Source organism: Microtus ochrogaster, unplaced genomic scaffold, assembly GCF_000317375.1.
Source record: "Microtus ochrogaster isolate Prairie Vole_2 unplaced genomic scaffold, MicOch1.0 UNK82, whole genome shotgun sequence".
NCBI lineage: Eukaryota > Metazoa > Chordata > Mammalia > Rodentia > Cricetidae > Microtus > Microtus ochrogaster.
The window spans coordinates 215,241-230,785 of record NW_004949180.1 but is presented as its reverse complement, the minus strand read 5'-3'; the positions used below and the strand labels follow the sequence as shown (position 1 = coordinate 230,785).

General features: G+C 45.4%; 1 pseudogene; it reads right to left on the bottom strand.

The window, feature by feature from the left end:
• Positions 1-14,309: 14,309 nt before the first annotated feature.
• Positions 14,310-14,443, bottom strand: LOC113455669 (annotated as a pseudogene).
• Between the last annotated feature and the right edge of the window lie 1,102 nt (positions 14,444-15,545).

Below are 15,545 nucleotides of genomic sequence, written 5' to 3'. Positions count from 1 at the left end.
ATTACTTTGGCTTCAGCATATCTACAAATGGACATTTTGGTGGATTGGGGGTATGAATGGATTTTTGACATTAAAATACAGAGAAAAATAAGGAACTGAGATAATCCTCCTTTTTTTGAACATCAGTAGAGGGGTAGGCTTAAATCTGAAAAATGAGTTTTGTGTTTACATGTTCTGGCATGAGGCAGAGTGAGATAAACAAGAGGTAGAGCAGGAGGAGATTAAATGATGCTGGCCAGAAGCCTAAAGTATTCCCCAGTTCTGCAGCAAATGATTAGTGGGGGTGGAAGGCAGACAAAGAAGCTTCATTAGCATATTGCTTTTCTGGGCGAAAAACTGGTCTAATATGGGATTCCCCTCTGTATGTTGTGAGCATGTTTTATTACCACTGTTATTAAAGAAGCTGTTTTGAGCCTGTGGCAGCACAGAATATAACAAGACAGGAATTCTAAGCAGAGACAGAGGACAAAAGAAGGTGGAGTTACAGAGATGCCATTCAGGCGCTGAAGGAGACAGACACTGGACAGAACCTTACCGGTAAACCACAAACCTCATGATAAAATACAAAATAATAGGAATGGGTTCATTTCAGATGTAAGAGTTAGCTAAAAGTATGCATAAGCTATTGGCCAAGCAGTAGTGTGATAAATATAGTTTCTGTGTGATTATTTTGGATCTGGGTGGCTGGCAACAAACAAGCAGTCTCTACCAACAGTGGTTCAATGTACTGATGACAGCATAAATTTATATGAAGAATAAAATTGACATCTAGTTCTAATGGCATTTCTGCTTGTCTGTGATGGTTCCCTTCCAGGTTTTTTGGCAGGTGGTGGGGGCAGTTTTCAAAGTTCTTATTTAGCCAGGTCTTCAATATCTTCACTACCTCCACTATGTAGGGCTACAACAATTGGAGACAAAGTTTCCACAGTGACTTCCTGGACAGAGATACAATGTATTGTATTCATCTTAAGATAACCCGTTTCTGTTGGTCAATCCTCACCAGGGCAGGTTTCTATGGAAGGCATACTCTCTAAACCCTTGACTGTAATAGGCCTCCTCGGATTGGTTGTTCCTCACAGACTCCTTCTAAGATAATGGGCCATCATACATCCTTGATGTACATCTTTTCTATTGCTGAGGACATGCCTCCATTGTTCCTTCTACCATAGTTTACTACTGAACAAAGTTCCACATAATGTTACTTTTGGGCATCTTTTCATCTCAGGCTCCTTGTAGGAAGGGCGGGTGGGCATGGCAGCAAACACCTACTACCTCAGCCCTTAGGAAGCTGAGTTAAATGACTCTAAGTCACACTAGAAATGGAAATATCACCTAAAATTTTCTGGAGAATGACTTTGAGATGGATGAGATGGATGGAGTTTTAGAAAGAGGAATTTGAAATTAATTTAGATTTTCTTAGAGGCATGGTCTTAGGTTACCACAAAACTCCTGGCCATTCTTTCTCTTGTAGTCTGCCTTTGGCCATTTTATTTGTGTTATTCAAGAGTTGAGAAGAAAAAGGGAGAAGCTGAAATTCCTGTATGCTAATGAAGCTGTTATTGAAGCAGGTTGAATTTAAGGATTAAAATCAGTCCTCAGGTGTTGGTCTGAGGTAATCAATAGCTCTCACTAACCAGACAGTCCCTGCTGCACGCCCCTGAACCAGTAACTGTGCACAGGACATGTGAAACTTACTTTATGAACTCATTTAAACTCTGTAAAGTTAGTTAGCACCTGTGTCCCCAAAGCACATATCAAGCCATGTGCCTCTATTTGGGAGGTGGAGAGCTGGTCTCTACAGTAAAAGAAGAAATATGTGGTAATCTGTTTCTCTAGGGCCATTTCACTGGCCTGAGGAAAGAATTTAAGAGTTTATTTTCTGAAACTAGTTCAAAGAACGTTCCTTAAGTGAAAAAAAAAATAATCAAGAAAAATCTTTTTTAGGGGAAGGCTTTTTAATATGGAATTTCTAACTGTGATATATTTAAATTCTAGACCCCAGGCAACAACCTCAGAGAAAGACCTCTGTAGCCTTCATTATATGTAAAACAAACAGTACAGCTGGAGCCGGGCGGTGGTGGCGCACGCCTTTAATCCCAGCACTCGGGAGGCAGAGGCAGGCGGATCTCTGTGAGTTCGAGACCAGTCTGGTCTACAGAGCTAGTTCCAGGACAGGCTCCAAAGCCACAGAGAAACCCTGTCTCGAAAAAAACCAAAAAAAAAAAAACCAAAAAAAAAAAAAAACAGTACAGCTGGGGGCGGAGCTTCCCTTTACTTCCCCACTGCTTTCCCTTTTCCCTCGGAAAGTGTTGGGCTTGCCTCACCATCTCTGAAATCACACCTGACTGCTTTATCCCCTTTCCCTCCACAGCAAACTCTCCTGTTGGTATCAAGAAATGTATTGCAACCTTAATGACTTTCTGAGCCAGAACCCTGTTGAAAAGGGGAACCATAAACTCCCCCAAAGCCAGTTTGCAGCCGGTCCATAAGCAGAAAACTGTCAATATCGAAATACAATACTAGCTTGATCCAGATTTGATGCCCTGACGAAGGCAGGGTTTGCTCTTTAGGAGAGCTCAGCCCTCTTGCCTGAGTACATTAAGAGGGCTCTCCTGTCTAGGCACTTTACCAGGCATTTCTAAGTTGGGGTAGAACTCCCAGCATTCCTTAGAACAGAGGCCTACCCCGCTGAAGCTGTCAATAGAAATCCCATTTGGGATGTGGAAGGCAGTGCAAGTTTCAGACTTTATTAAGCATTCTTCCCGTCTCGAAAAGGGCAAATTAAACTCCATACAAACTTAGAACTTCATTTCTTATTTTTCTTGACCTGTGGCATGTATTCAGGCCCTGGGTAGCAACTGGTGTGAGACCAGGGCCCGCTCTTTAATGGCTGAATGTATACATTTAACCAGCACCTGGTGGATTCGCTACTCTGAGAACTGCCTTGGGGGGCGGGGGAAAGGAAAGTGCAGAAGCAGACAAATCTTTAGCCTTTCCCATTTGTTCGGGCCATTCTTTGACCCAGCTGGGAAGCAGCAGGGACAAGGATCGCAAAGGAAAGCACATGAACCAGTGTTTTCGGGCAAGCCGCTCAACTGGCTGCCTTCCAGAGGCGAAGGCGCCCCGCAGCTGTAAGGAGGAAGGAAGTTAAGCCCTGGACAATCCCTGGTGGAGACAGTGGCGGCGCTAAAGCGGTCGGCGGAGGGGAAGGAGGGAAAGGGGTTCTTCCCCCACTTCTTTGCGCCTCTGGGAAAGAGGAGGAAACTTAACTCGGGGGAGGCGTAAGCAAGTGACTAGGAAGCAACTGGTGGGGGAATCTGTGGGCATCTCACTCTGAGGTAAGGAGTGCGAAAGTGCTTGTCACTTTGTGGCTTTTTTGACACTGCGAGCAGAGTGGAGGTAGGGGAACCGCCTAGGAGTCTCGGCCTCCCCAGGGAGCGCAGGCTTCGGGAGGGGACCCTGGGGACAACCGCGTTGACGACTGGGTTCGGCGGCGGTAGGGCGGGAGCCCGGGCGCGCTCGTGTGACCTTCGCGCCGGCCTCGCACCTGGAGAGCGAAGGAGCGAGCAGCGCGGGAGACCGAGGCAGTGGGAAAGAGGGCCGTCCACTTTGCTTCCCGGCTCGGCTTCTGAGAAAGGACCTGCTGAATTTGGCAGAGGCAGGCACCTCTCGCCGACTTCACAGCTAAGCACAGCCGAGCCGCGGCGAGCCCGGCGGCCAAGAGTTTGCCTGTGCTCCCCCCGCTCGCCACTTCCCGCGCTCGTCGACGCCGACTGTGAGAGAATTTTCTGGAGATCGCCTCCAGTTTCCGCCGTTTGGGGAAAGTTACAAGGAAAAAGAAGGAAAGAAGGAAGGAAGGAAGGAAGGAAGGAAGGAAGGAAGGAAGGAAGGAAGGAAGGAAGGAAGGAAGCCTCCGCTGGACTTTTTTTTCCTACCCAAGGCAGGAAAGGGCCTTTTAAGGGGGGCGCGGGCCCGGCATTGGGGTCCCCGCGGGAAGGAGGGCGCCATCCGGGCACCCGCGCAGTCGCGGCCGCGTTCTTTTCGGTGCAGCGCTGGCGGTGCGGGCTTAAGGGAGAGGCGAGGAGCAGCGGCGAGGGACCGCGGTGCCTGCAACTCATTTACAGTCGCTGGCGGTGGCCAGAGCCTTGGAGTTACAGATGAGGATGTTTTTGTGGAGTGCTTAGGATCTGAACTCAAGTCTTCCTCTTCATGCTTTTGTGGCTGTCACTTCAGTGAGCTCTCTCTCCAACTCTTTATTACTGGATTCTATTCTTTTTGCGGGGAGGGAGTGGGAGGCTATGTTTTGATGAAGGGTTTCTTTGTGTAGCCCTGGCTGTCCTGGCTCTTTCCCTGTAGACCAGGCTGGCCTCTCACTCACAGAGATCCTCCTGCCTGGGCCTGAGTGCTGTGATTAAAGGCCTGTGCCTTTAATTTAATTAATTAGCATTTCAGCACCCCCTTTTCTACTGACAGCAATTTCTTTCTTTTGAATTGAAAAAGTGAGAAAATCAGAACAGAGCAGTTATGAATGGCGGCCTTTATAAATATTTAATGGTAGGGAAGAGCCGGGAACTTTAAATATCTGTGGAGTCTGAGCTACAGTTTTGTAGCTAAAATTTATGGCAGTGTGGGGGAGGGGAGTTAATTAATTAACAGGTAATGAATATTTAAGTGTCTCCTATGAATAAATTCAAGAAGGCATTACTTACTTCTGCCAGATACCATGTCTTAGGGATATAGCATAGACTTGTGTGTTTTTGAAAACATTTCTATGGGGATATGTAGTTTTGTATAGTTTTTGTCTAATAAAATCTCTTTGCTCATCTTGGAGGGTGCAGGCTTAACCCCAGTAAATAATCCAGGAGCTACCTTCAAGATCCAGACCATTTGATGGGGAAAACCACAGCTGAGTTTGAATATCTAAATAGCACTTTCTGTTATTTATTCTATTTCTACTCTTTAATCTTTCTCCTTTCCCCGCAGGCTTTCCTGCCTCCTCTGTCTTGAGTATTAAAGAGTTTGCCAATTGGACTGTAGAGATGGCTCAGAGGTTAAGAGTCCTGGCTGCTCTTGCAGGCTGCCTGAGTTCAATTCCCAGAAACCATATTGTGGCTTACAATGAGATCTGATGCTCTCTTCTGGTGGGTGAGCATACATGCAAGCAGAGCACTGTATACATATGAGATAAATCTTTAAAAAGGTAGTTTGCTAATTCCAGGTTTGGCAAAAGTAGAAAGAAATGAAAGTTAACTTTCCTTTTAAATTTTATTTATTTATTATTAGTATTACTCTGTGTGTGTGTGCGCACCATTTGCAGAGAACCTACATCAGTACAAGAAGCTTGCATAGACTCTCCTGGAAAAGCAGTTATAGCCAGGCCTGGTGGTGTTGGCCTTTAGCCTTTAATTCCAGAACTCCAGACGCAGAGGCAGGCAATATCTGAGTTTGAGGTCAGCCTGATCTATAGAGTGAGATCCGAGACAGCCAGGGATATACAAAGAAATCCTGCCTCAAAAAAGCGAAACAAAACGAACGAAAGGTTGTGAGCTTTTATTCCAATGTTGGGAACGCAGTCTCAGTCTTCCAAAAGAGCCGCTGGTGCTCTTAACTCTGACTCATCTTTCCAGCCCGAGAAGCTACTTTAGATTGGGAGTTTTGTGTTTTTTTTTGTTTGTTTGTTAGTTTTTTTTTTTCAGAACTTTCCTAAATGTCTTAGGTTCACAGAGTTAAGGGAAAAGCACAGCCTTGCCAACCATTGTCTTCAATAGAGAGAGGGTAAAAGGAAGAAAATGGAGGTGGGGAGGTGGCTAAACAGGGCTGGGGGTGGCGCACATTGGCAAGCCACGGGACAGCAGAAATACTGAGGGTGCAGGAGGGGTGGTAAGAAAGGGCCTGAAGGGGCAAATGAGTCTGGGGTGGAGGAGAAACTTGAGAACGAGGACGTGGAAGAGAGCAGGCTGGAGTCTGAGAGAGATTCAGGGTGTGTGGAGCTGCAGGAGAGGCAGGGGCACTGCTAGAACATGGACTCAGAGGCTCCTACTTTGGTAAGGACTGGAACTTCCAGGGAGGCACTGGGTGTGAAGTGGGCATGGACACCTCACAGGGCAGGCACTTTTCTCTATAAATTCCTCAGACTCTGTCTGCCCTCTGCGCAGATACCACCAGCAGGTGCGGACTTAATTCATTCTGTATCTTCCTGATTCTTTTGCTCACTGTCCCTGAGGCACAGAGCTGCTGGTGGCGGGGTGTGGGGGTGTGAGAGCCCAGGACAACAGTGTTCTCCTCCCTTAGTTCACAGGGAACCTTCCACGCCACAGGGACCACGGTAGGCAGGGAGGGAGAATCAGAGCCCCGGGGCCCAGGAGGGACCCCAAAGAGTTGTAGGATAAGATGGGAACTAGGAACCGACTGGAGCATGGGGAAGCCTGAATTCATCACCCCAGTGCTCAGAACTTTCGCGAATCCCTGTACCGAGTCCTCCGCGAAGCTGTACTGAGGACCCCTAATCTCTCCAAATCTCTCCACAGTTTCAACCACACCTGTCGGTAGCCGGCTCTCAGGAAGGAACCATGGCAAAGGCTGCAGCCACCTTTTTGGTTCTACTAAGTTGCCTGTGGCCAGCGGTGCAGGCTGGTGAGTTCCCAGGGTCTACATGGAGGGACTTTGCAGCATGGGGGACTAAGTTAGGAAGTTCATTTTACTCCTGGCTATCAGAGAGATCCTGGGCTCCTCGTAGTCTTCACAGGGCAGCCACTGGGCGCCCTGGCTGACCCAACCCAGAAGTCAGAGGACTGAAGAGGTTAGGGGGGAGCTATGGAGGAAGAGCGGGGCAGGGGCTACAATAATGAAGAGAACTAGGTGGCAGAAGGAGATATCTGGTGGCCTCCTGGGCACCACGGGTGGGGGGCGTGTAGAAAACCTAAATCTCAGTCATTAGGACTGGACGTGCTGGGCACAGTTGAAAACCCCTTCAGAAGGTGGTCTCTGACAGCTCTCCTGACCTAAGGCAGTTTAGGATCTCAAGACAGCCTTCTGGGGGATTCCTCACGAGCCCTCCACCATTCTGGGCCTCTTTGTCCTTGACTTTCTTTCCCAACTTTCCAAGACATTTCCCCAGCAGATGACAGTAGATGCTTCTAGCGATAGATAAGGCAGCCACAGCCACACACTTTCTTACTTTTTTCTTTTTCTTCATTCCTTCTCTTGTGGTTGTTTTGTTTTAAACAAGATTTCCCAGTAGGGCCCACACTATGGAATCTGCAGGGATCCCTTCTCTAACTCAGTCTTTCAAACGCTGGGATAACAGCTTTCTGTCACCAGGCTCAGCTCAATTCCCATTAAGTATAATTAAATGAAACTTAAACCACCCCAGCCTGCTCAGTCCTCTTCCCTGCCCATCTAGCATTCTGCATTTTCCCATCAATAAAGTGCCTTTTAGCCCCTCTCCCAGCAAGTCCAGTCTGTGTCTATGTCTGAAGACACCTCAGCTAATCAGGGACTGAAACACCTTGTGCTCTATGAAGGACCCTGGGAATGGTCTTGGGTGTGGACCTATGGAAGTGTCTGTCTATGTTTCCAGGCCCATGTTGTCTGCATCCTGGGGAGATGACATCGGATAAAGGTGTTCATTGGGCAGGAGTGGGTTCTCTTGTTCTGGAAATGGCAGTCACTAATGTTTTTTCAATCTGGCAGCCTCACTATCTCTTTCTCTACATCAAATCCTCAAGTCTGCATTCAGTGTGACAGCAGCAGAAGTCAACAAGCTGTTGATGGGACAGCATCTTTGGACTCTGTCCGTTCTTCTCACCCCAGATTAGGGTATACCCCATGTATCATTATTGGTGGCCATCCCAACAGAGTGTCTTTAAAGGAATTGCCAAAGTTGCATGCTTCCCACTCAGCAGTGGGTTCTTTGATGCCTATGACTTCTGGGTCATCTAGAAATGACAAGAGGAGGTCCTGGGTTTAGCGTCTCTTGATCTCTCCTTTGCTGGCAAGTGGATTTCCTAGATCCCATGGCCATAAAGGACACTCCTTGTAACCTGAGGTGCTTGCTGAGGGAGAGGTGGCAGCTTACTTGAGAGCTGACCTCAGTCTCTGTCTCTAGATTAGGGAAGATTTCCACAACCCTCTGGGAACAGGACATTCACGGTCGCATCTAGGGGTTCCCACCTGAGTCACAGGGCAGTTACAAAGATACAGGAAAAACCACTGCACATGCTGTGTAGCTGAGTGGTCCCTCCTTGTTGGGACCTGATCTGTCCTCTTAAGAAGACAGTCTTTTTGTCTTTGAAGCCGTTTAGCTATACAGTGTTTTAGATATATTATTTTATGTGAAAAAGATCTTGACTGCATTATGTATGTGTGCAATGTGTGTGCTTAGAAACCTAAACACCATACAATTTCCTAAAACAGAATTTACAAGCAGCTGTGAGCTACCATGTCATTGCTGGGAATGAACCTGGATCTTCTGCAAGAACAGAAAGTGCCCTTAAATGCTGTGCCATCTCTCTAACCTCAGTGGTTCAGCTTTAAACAGCGGACACAGGAGCCCTGGGTCAACAACTTTCAGACTCCTGTTCATCTCTTTGCCTTATTTTCTGGGATTCAGGAATACTGTTTCCTAACCCCACCCCAGCCTTGAGTCATCATCATCCCTGAGCTTCCAGCAATGCTGGTGCCCTTCTCCCTGGTCCTTCTCACTGTGCTTCTCAGCAGGGATGCTCCAGCATCCACAGACAGCATGGACTCTGCACACTTCCCCTGGAAATGTTTGCTGTTCCATCCACTCTGGCACATGCACTTCTCTGAGATTTTTTGGTCTCCACTCTTCTACTGCCAGATATAACTAGCCTAGATTTTCTTTGTCTTACAGTGTGAGCATGGAAATCCTTTAACCAGGTCCAGAAAGCCATCCCTGGAGCACTGCAGTATGTCAAGGGGACCTGGTGTTGTTCTGGCTTCATTTCTATTACTGTGATAAAATACTCCCCCAGAGCAGTTTTATTATTTTTTATGATTACAATTATTATTATTATTATTATTATTATTATTATTATTATATGACACATTTTGAACTCAGGAATGCTTTCTTTAAATCACCATCACAATTCACTGTTCTGCTTCAGCTAAATCAGTTTCCTTTCATCAACTCCTCACTGTATTTTCCTCAGAAATCCCGGATGCATATTGTATCGGATCCACCTTAAAGTGCCCAGGTTGTGACCTTTAGTTCACAACCACAAAGCTAGTTCTCCACTCTGGAGGGCTCATGCTCATGTCCACCAATCTTCCAGCAGGAGGTACTGAGTGAGAAAGGATGCCAGCCATTAAAGAACAAACTCAAACCTTAAGAGGAGAAACGGGAAAGCAGAGTGGGGGAAACCGTGGAGGTAGAAGGAAAGATGGCAGTAGAGGCAGAGAGGAGAGGGAAGAGGAAGCTGGTCAAAGGAGACAGGAAAGGATGTCCCCAAACCTGCAGCAGTCCATCTCATAGCAGAAGTTTTGGAGAGGGAGGAGGGAAAGAGGGATTTTTAAAATATCACTTTGCATTTTTTCTAGTGTAATGATATTGCAAACTTGTTAAACGTTCCCATAAAATATTGTTTATTTTAGATTTCAAGTCTACACACACACACACACACACACACACACACACACACACGAGAATATATGTGTGTATGCCTCACTAGGTTTTGCCTACTTGTTTGTGCAGTCTGCTGAACAGAACAGTTCTAGGATATTGCGTCTTCTGTTGCTGCTAGTAAGTCTGGGAGACCAGGGACCGTAAGTGTGCTGGGAAACAACTGTCTGAGGAAGGGGAGAGAGGTTGGGGCTTTGAGCAGGTCACAGAGATCTCTTCTCGAGAATGACTTAGGGGTATGGTCTAACAAGGGGGAATCTGGCATCTGACCCCAACATTGTTGTGTGAAGTGGCCCAGTGGGTACACACATGAGTACTGTGCTCACAGGTGACAGCTCTCCTTTCCATGCCAATTCACAGCAAAATTCCAGGAGACTTTTCCTGAATTCCCAGGCTCCATATTGAATTTACCACATGTTCTATGTGTTCAGTAGATTTTCAGTCCCAGGAACAGATACTATCTGGCATATTTTATTCCTCAACACTTTATTAAAGTCACTAAAAGTACCTGTGAGATAAATCCCCCTGGTGACACTTGGTGCATCTGGGGGTCCTACCACCCTCAGACAATCAAGGATGGCACAGAAATGAGGATCCAGAAGCTGGTGGACATCTGGAACAGAGGTTTCTCTTCCTGCTCTTTTGCCCTTCAGAAGGATTCTGGATGTCACATAACCAGGGTTCCTATGGCTTCCCGCTCCCACTTTGTACCTCCCCTGCATGTTTCTTTCACAGATCCACACATTCTTAGCTGCAGCTTCACTGTGGAGGCTCGGTCCATACCTACAGAGTCCTCACCACAGTGCTCAGTGGGTGGAGTGCCTCTCCATCCCATTGATAATGACAACAAAAGAAAGGAGGGAAACGCTCCTAAGAAATGTGCAGATTTGTTCTCCAAACTAGAAGACATTAAAGAAGACTTGAGGAGCCAGCTACATACCATGGAACAAGAGGGAGACCTGAGCAGGGGTAAGTATAGGACAGGACACAAAGATAGAAGGTGCTAATCAGATCCAGGAAGGGCAGAGCCTATGTGGGAAGGGGGCTGTGGCTGTATGTGCATGAAAGAGCTGAATACTGTTTCAGGCTGGAAGTACCTAGTACCCATTGTGTAAGAAATAACAAGCTGGGCAGGAAAGAATACAGTTCCCTGAAGCATGAGGAGAAAGCCTTGACCTTGAAGGGGGTGATGGTTCTATAAAGGATAGAAGGTGACGGTTTGTGTGTCCTTTGCAGGTAATCACAGCTTGTTGGTCACAGTGGTATCTCTATATAAAGGACAACCCACATATGGCTACTGCAATTTCACTCTTGATGAACAGTATTCCTTCATCTTTAATCTAAAGAACAGGAAATGGACAGAGATTCATAATAACATCCCAGGTATAGACAAATGGAAGAAAAACACCGAACTAGTAAAACATCTAGAAACATTCTTAATAGGAGATTGTGGTCTCTGCCTCAAGACATTATTACTGCACTGGGAGAAAATGTCAAGTAAGTAGTTAGATGGATTATCACTAGGAAACCTCCTTATGGTGGGGAAGACATGACAGTTATCTTGAAACTCTGATGATTTCCCTATGTGGATGTCAGCATATGTTCATAATGGAAGATCTGGTAGACTGAGTGAATGAGTTCTTGCTAGTCTTCCTACCTGGGAAGCCAGGGGTGACCACGAGGACCTCTCTTCCCATCTCACCTCCCAGTATTTCTCATTCCCTACTAACCAATGGCCCAGGCACTGCATGGATGGCTAATGAGCCCGAGGTCTGCATGCATCGCTGAACCTCCAGCCTTTTCTGCCTCACTTATAGCTGCCCTTCCACCAACTCCATATCACTTTGAAAGGATTTATTATCTTTCTCTGGTGCAATTAAACAGCAGCAATTGCCCTGATATCCAGAATGTTGTAACCACAGTAAATATGTCCTTTTGTTTGATGGTTCCACAGACATTTGTTTTCTTTGGTAATGTAATAAACTCTGCAAGGACGTTGTCCACACAGCTCCACTCCTCTCTACTCAGGAATTATAAACAGTTATTACACGTGAGCCCCTCGGGCTGCCTGGGGAGAAAATGTGCTGACGGAGATTTGTTTTTGACTTTATCCAGAACTTTCTTGATTTTTTTTTAAAGGATCAACATCAAGGGCCCCAGATATTGGAAATGTTACATTTTCCACCCAGCTTCCATCTACCATGAACGCCACCCAGCTTCCATCTACCATGAACGCCACCCAGATTCCATCTACCACGCAGCCCCCCAGTAAGGGAGGATCTAGCATCACAGCAGTACTCATCTCCATCCCGATCATCTTCTTCATCATCCCATCTGTCATTATTTACAAGTGTGTGAAGAGGAATTCTTCCCAAGGAGGTAAAGAGCAGGCTGGGGTCTCACTCTGGTTCTTGGTAAGGTTAGTCTGCTGAGTACATGGAACAGGTGTCCCACTGCATATCGGGGATGTGAATTCTGGTCTTCATGCTTCCATAGCAAAGGCCTTACCCATTGGGCCATCCTCCCAGCCCCAACATTGACATTTTGACAGTCCAGCTGCCAGTTCAATATACTATGTTCCACTCAGACACTAGGAACTGAATGAAACCAGCTCCTGAATGCCTCACTTGCATGTGCCACCACCATGACACTTGCCATGTACTCACTGCAGAGACATTGGTCAAGTTATTTTCACACCATCAATTAGGACGCCCCATTTTACTCATTCTGTCTCTCTTGTCTCCCTACAACACACAGTTGAGTGGTTGCTGACATTTTTATTTAAAGAGACAGTGAGTTAGGAATGTATTCACAGTGGTTTAGTGGGATTTGTCTCTGTGATCACAATCTCTTGTAGACAGTCGGTACTGACATGCAGGAACCACAAGCTGACTGTGCTGACTCACTAAATACCACGACACAAAAACATCTTGAAGACACATGTGAATTAACATGGAGAGTAGTATATGATAGACACCTGCCCAGCAGAGAGGATGCAATGAGATATAACTGTAGACAGACATGGAAAGTACTGCCCCCAGATCAGAATCACAACCCCAAGAGGTTATACAGTTTCCAGCTACACTCAGTTTCCACGTAGGAACGATTTATCATCTGAGGAGTCATTGGCCCAGTCATTGTGGTGTCCCCATGGCTGTGAAAAGTTAAACACTACAGGAGGTGAGGTACAGACAGGCTTTTGGCACCTGGTGAAGTCCATTCAACTTAGGCTGAGAAAGTGGCCCACATAGGTGCATGAAATCCTCTCCCAGTATGCGTCCTGGGCATTGCATTTGCCCTAGTAAAGTTTTCATGTTTTGAATCTATTCACATCACAGCAAAAGAACAAGAACTTGGGGAGTCAGTTCTTCCATGTTTACTTGTTGTTCCAGAGATTCAGCTCAGGTTACCACGTTTGTAAACATCAGCTCTTTAGCCACAGGGCTGTCTCACTGACCTAGGACAAGGAGTGGCCACAAGTTGTGGTGTGCTCTGGCACAGCAGGGTGACCACAGGGACACTGCTCGACAGTTCTGTTCAGTAGGAAAATGTGCAGGAAGAGTGTAATAAAGACACTTATCAACTCGTTTTTTTTTTTTGTTCTTAAGCATTTCAACTTCAGTTTTCTTTACGTAAGAACATGGACGTGTGAGTAGCAGGAGTGAGGCCTGAGAGGACACATATAAAAACTTTTCAGAATGTATTTGGAACTTGGAATTGTCTAATGGAGTCATTTAAAGACCTACAAGACTATGCCTTGCTCTGATGTTTGCATTGTAATATCATATTGTTTAGGCAAAATGCTATTAGTGCAAATTATATTTAATGTCTGGTATAGTGTCTGATCAACACAGGGGCATTTAGCTAGAATCTCAGAGCTTGGCAAGCAAAGGCAGGAGGATTAGGAATAAAAGGCCATCTTTGATTGCGTAGCGAGTTTGAGCCAAACTACAGGAGGAGACCCGATCTCAAAGTAAGAAAACAGAAGATGAGGAATTATTATTATCATTCATTATCACCATCATCATCCTTATCATTGCATGGGTGCCGATAAAAAGTTTATTGGATAATATCACCAAATAGAATACTCTGTGCATTAGTAGCTATAGGTTTATGATAGTCTTTAAGACAAAAACAAAATAGACAAAGAATATTGAAGAGGTGGCACAGCAGTACATACTTAGAATTATAGCACTCAGGAGGCTGAGGCAAAAGGATCACCAAGTTCAAGGCCAGCCTGGACTGCATGGTGAGATCCTGACAAAGCAAACAGTTAATCAATCAAAGCAAAACAAAAAAACCTAATCTCGTTTGATCAATGTACTATGCTAGACTTTAGTGCACATGGATCTACGATGCTAATATTTGTGTCCTTTAGAACTGAAGTGACTGTTTACTAAAGCAAAGTAAAACTCATTCTCAACACTGTCGTGGTTAGACTTTGCCATATGCAGTCTAGAGCGAGCACAGAGAAGTGTGATGAAGATGGGCAAGACTCCGATTTTCATTTATTATTTCAAAATATTTCCTATAAGAATGCTTAGTGTAAAAGATTTACACCTAATATCTGTAAATACAAAGTTCTGTGTTTTATTTTCCTTTTTTTATGAGCAGGTGTAATTATCTCATGATAATTTTTATTTATTTTCCACTCTAGGGGAGATGTGCTCCAAATTATGCATCCTAGATTCCTGCGTTTTTGGAACTCGCAGGGGTCGGCACACCCCAAGTTCAGTGGGTGAGCCTCTTCCTGAGGAAACCATCTGCATGGCTGTGATGTCTCCTCTGGAAGGTTAGTATTGAAGATAACATTTCATGAACTATGAACTCGGGTGTGGTTGCACACACTTGTCAGCACAGGACTTGAGAAGCTGAGGTAAGTAAGAGCCTGTGGTACACAGGAAGTTCCATCAAGCTCAGGCCACAAATAAAACCTAGTCTTAAATGAACCAAAAAAGTATAGTAAAAGGCCCAGAGAACCAGAAATGCTGGTTATTGACCAATCTTTTACTTGTTTTAGTTTTATTCAGTTTCTTTTAAAATATATTTCAAAATGTCATTTTCATTTGAAGAACAAAATGGCAGAAAGGTTTGAAATAAATACATCCAAAAGAAAAAGAAAAAAAAAATCCCTGAGAAGCTGAGCTGCACAGTCTGTGAAGCGGGGAGAAGAGTCCTCCTGAGATGAAGTAGAGTAGGATGCAGATGTGCAGGAGCCCACTGTAACTGACACCCCTTTTTCATCACTAGGTGATTATCAGCACTGCTCCTCAGCTTCTTCATCTTAGTCTGATCTGTAGTCGTTGTCAACAGCTACCTCTGGTACTTCTCGGGAACAATCTCCATCGCTCTACATCACAGCCAGAAAAGAAAACCTGATGATGTTGGGAATCTGTGCCATGTCATTTCTGACCAAGCAAGTTGTGAAATATTAAAGTTGATCATCTCCATGTCTCACTTTATTAAGAGGGAACGTGTCATTGTCACCAGCGACTCCATCTTGCTTTATTCCTGTTCCCTTTCTCATTCTTAGACTACGACCTTGGGGAGATAGGGCTGTGCCCTGCTCTAGGTTACTCCTTACTGTATAAAATGATGGCTTTCAGACTGGGTCTTGCCCATGGCGGCTCCATTTTACAAGCAACAGGTTGATGCCTGGGCATCTCCTGTGCACATAGACATGCTTTCCGTCCAGCGCCACCCATAAAGGAAAGTCAAAGACATCACTGATAGACACATCATAATCAATTAGACACATGAGGACATATCATAACAGTATCTAATCTGGATAGTTTTATGTCTACTTGATACAAGCTAAAGTTATCTGAAGGGAGGGAGCCTCAATTAAGAAAATGTCTCTAGGGGGCTGGAGAGATGGCTCAGTGGTTAAGAGCATTGTCTG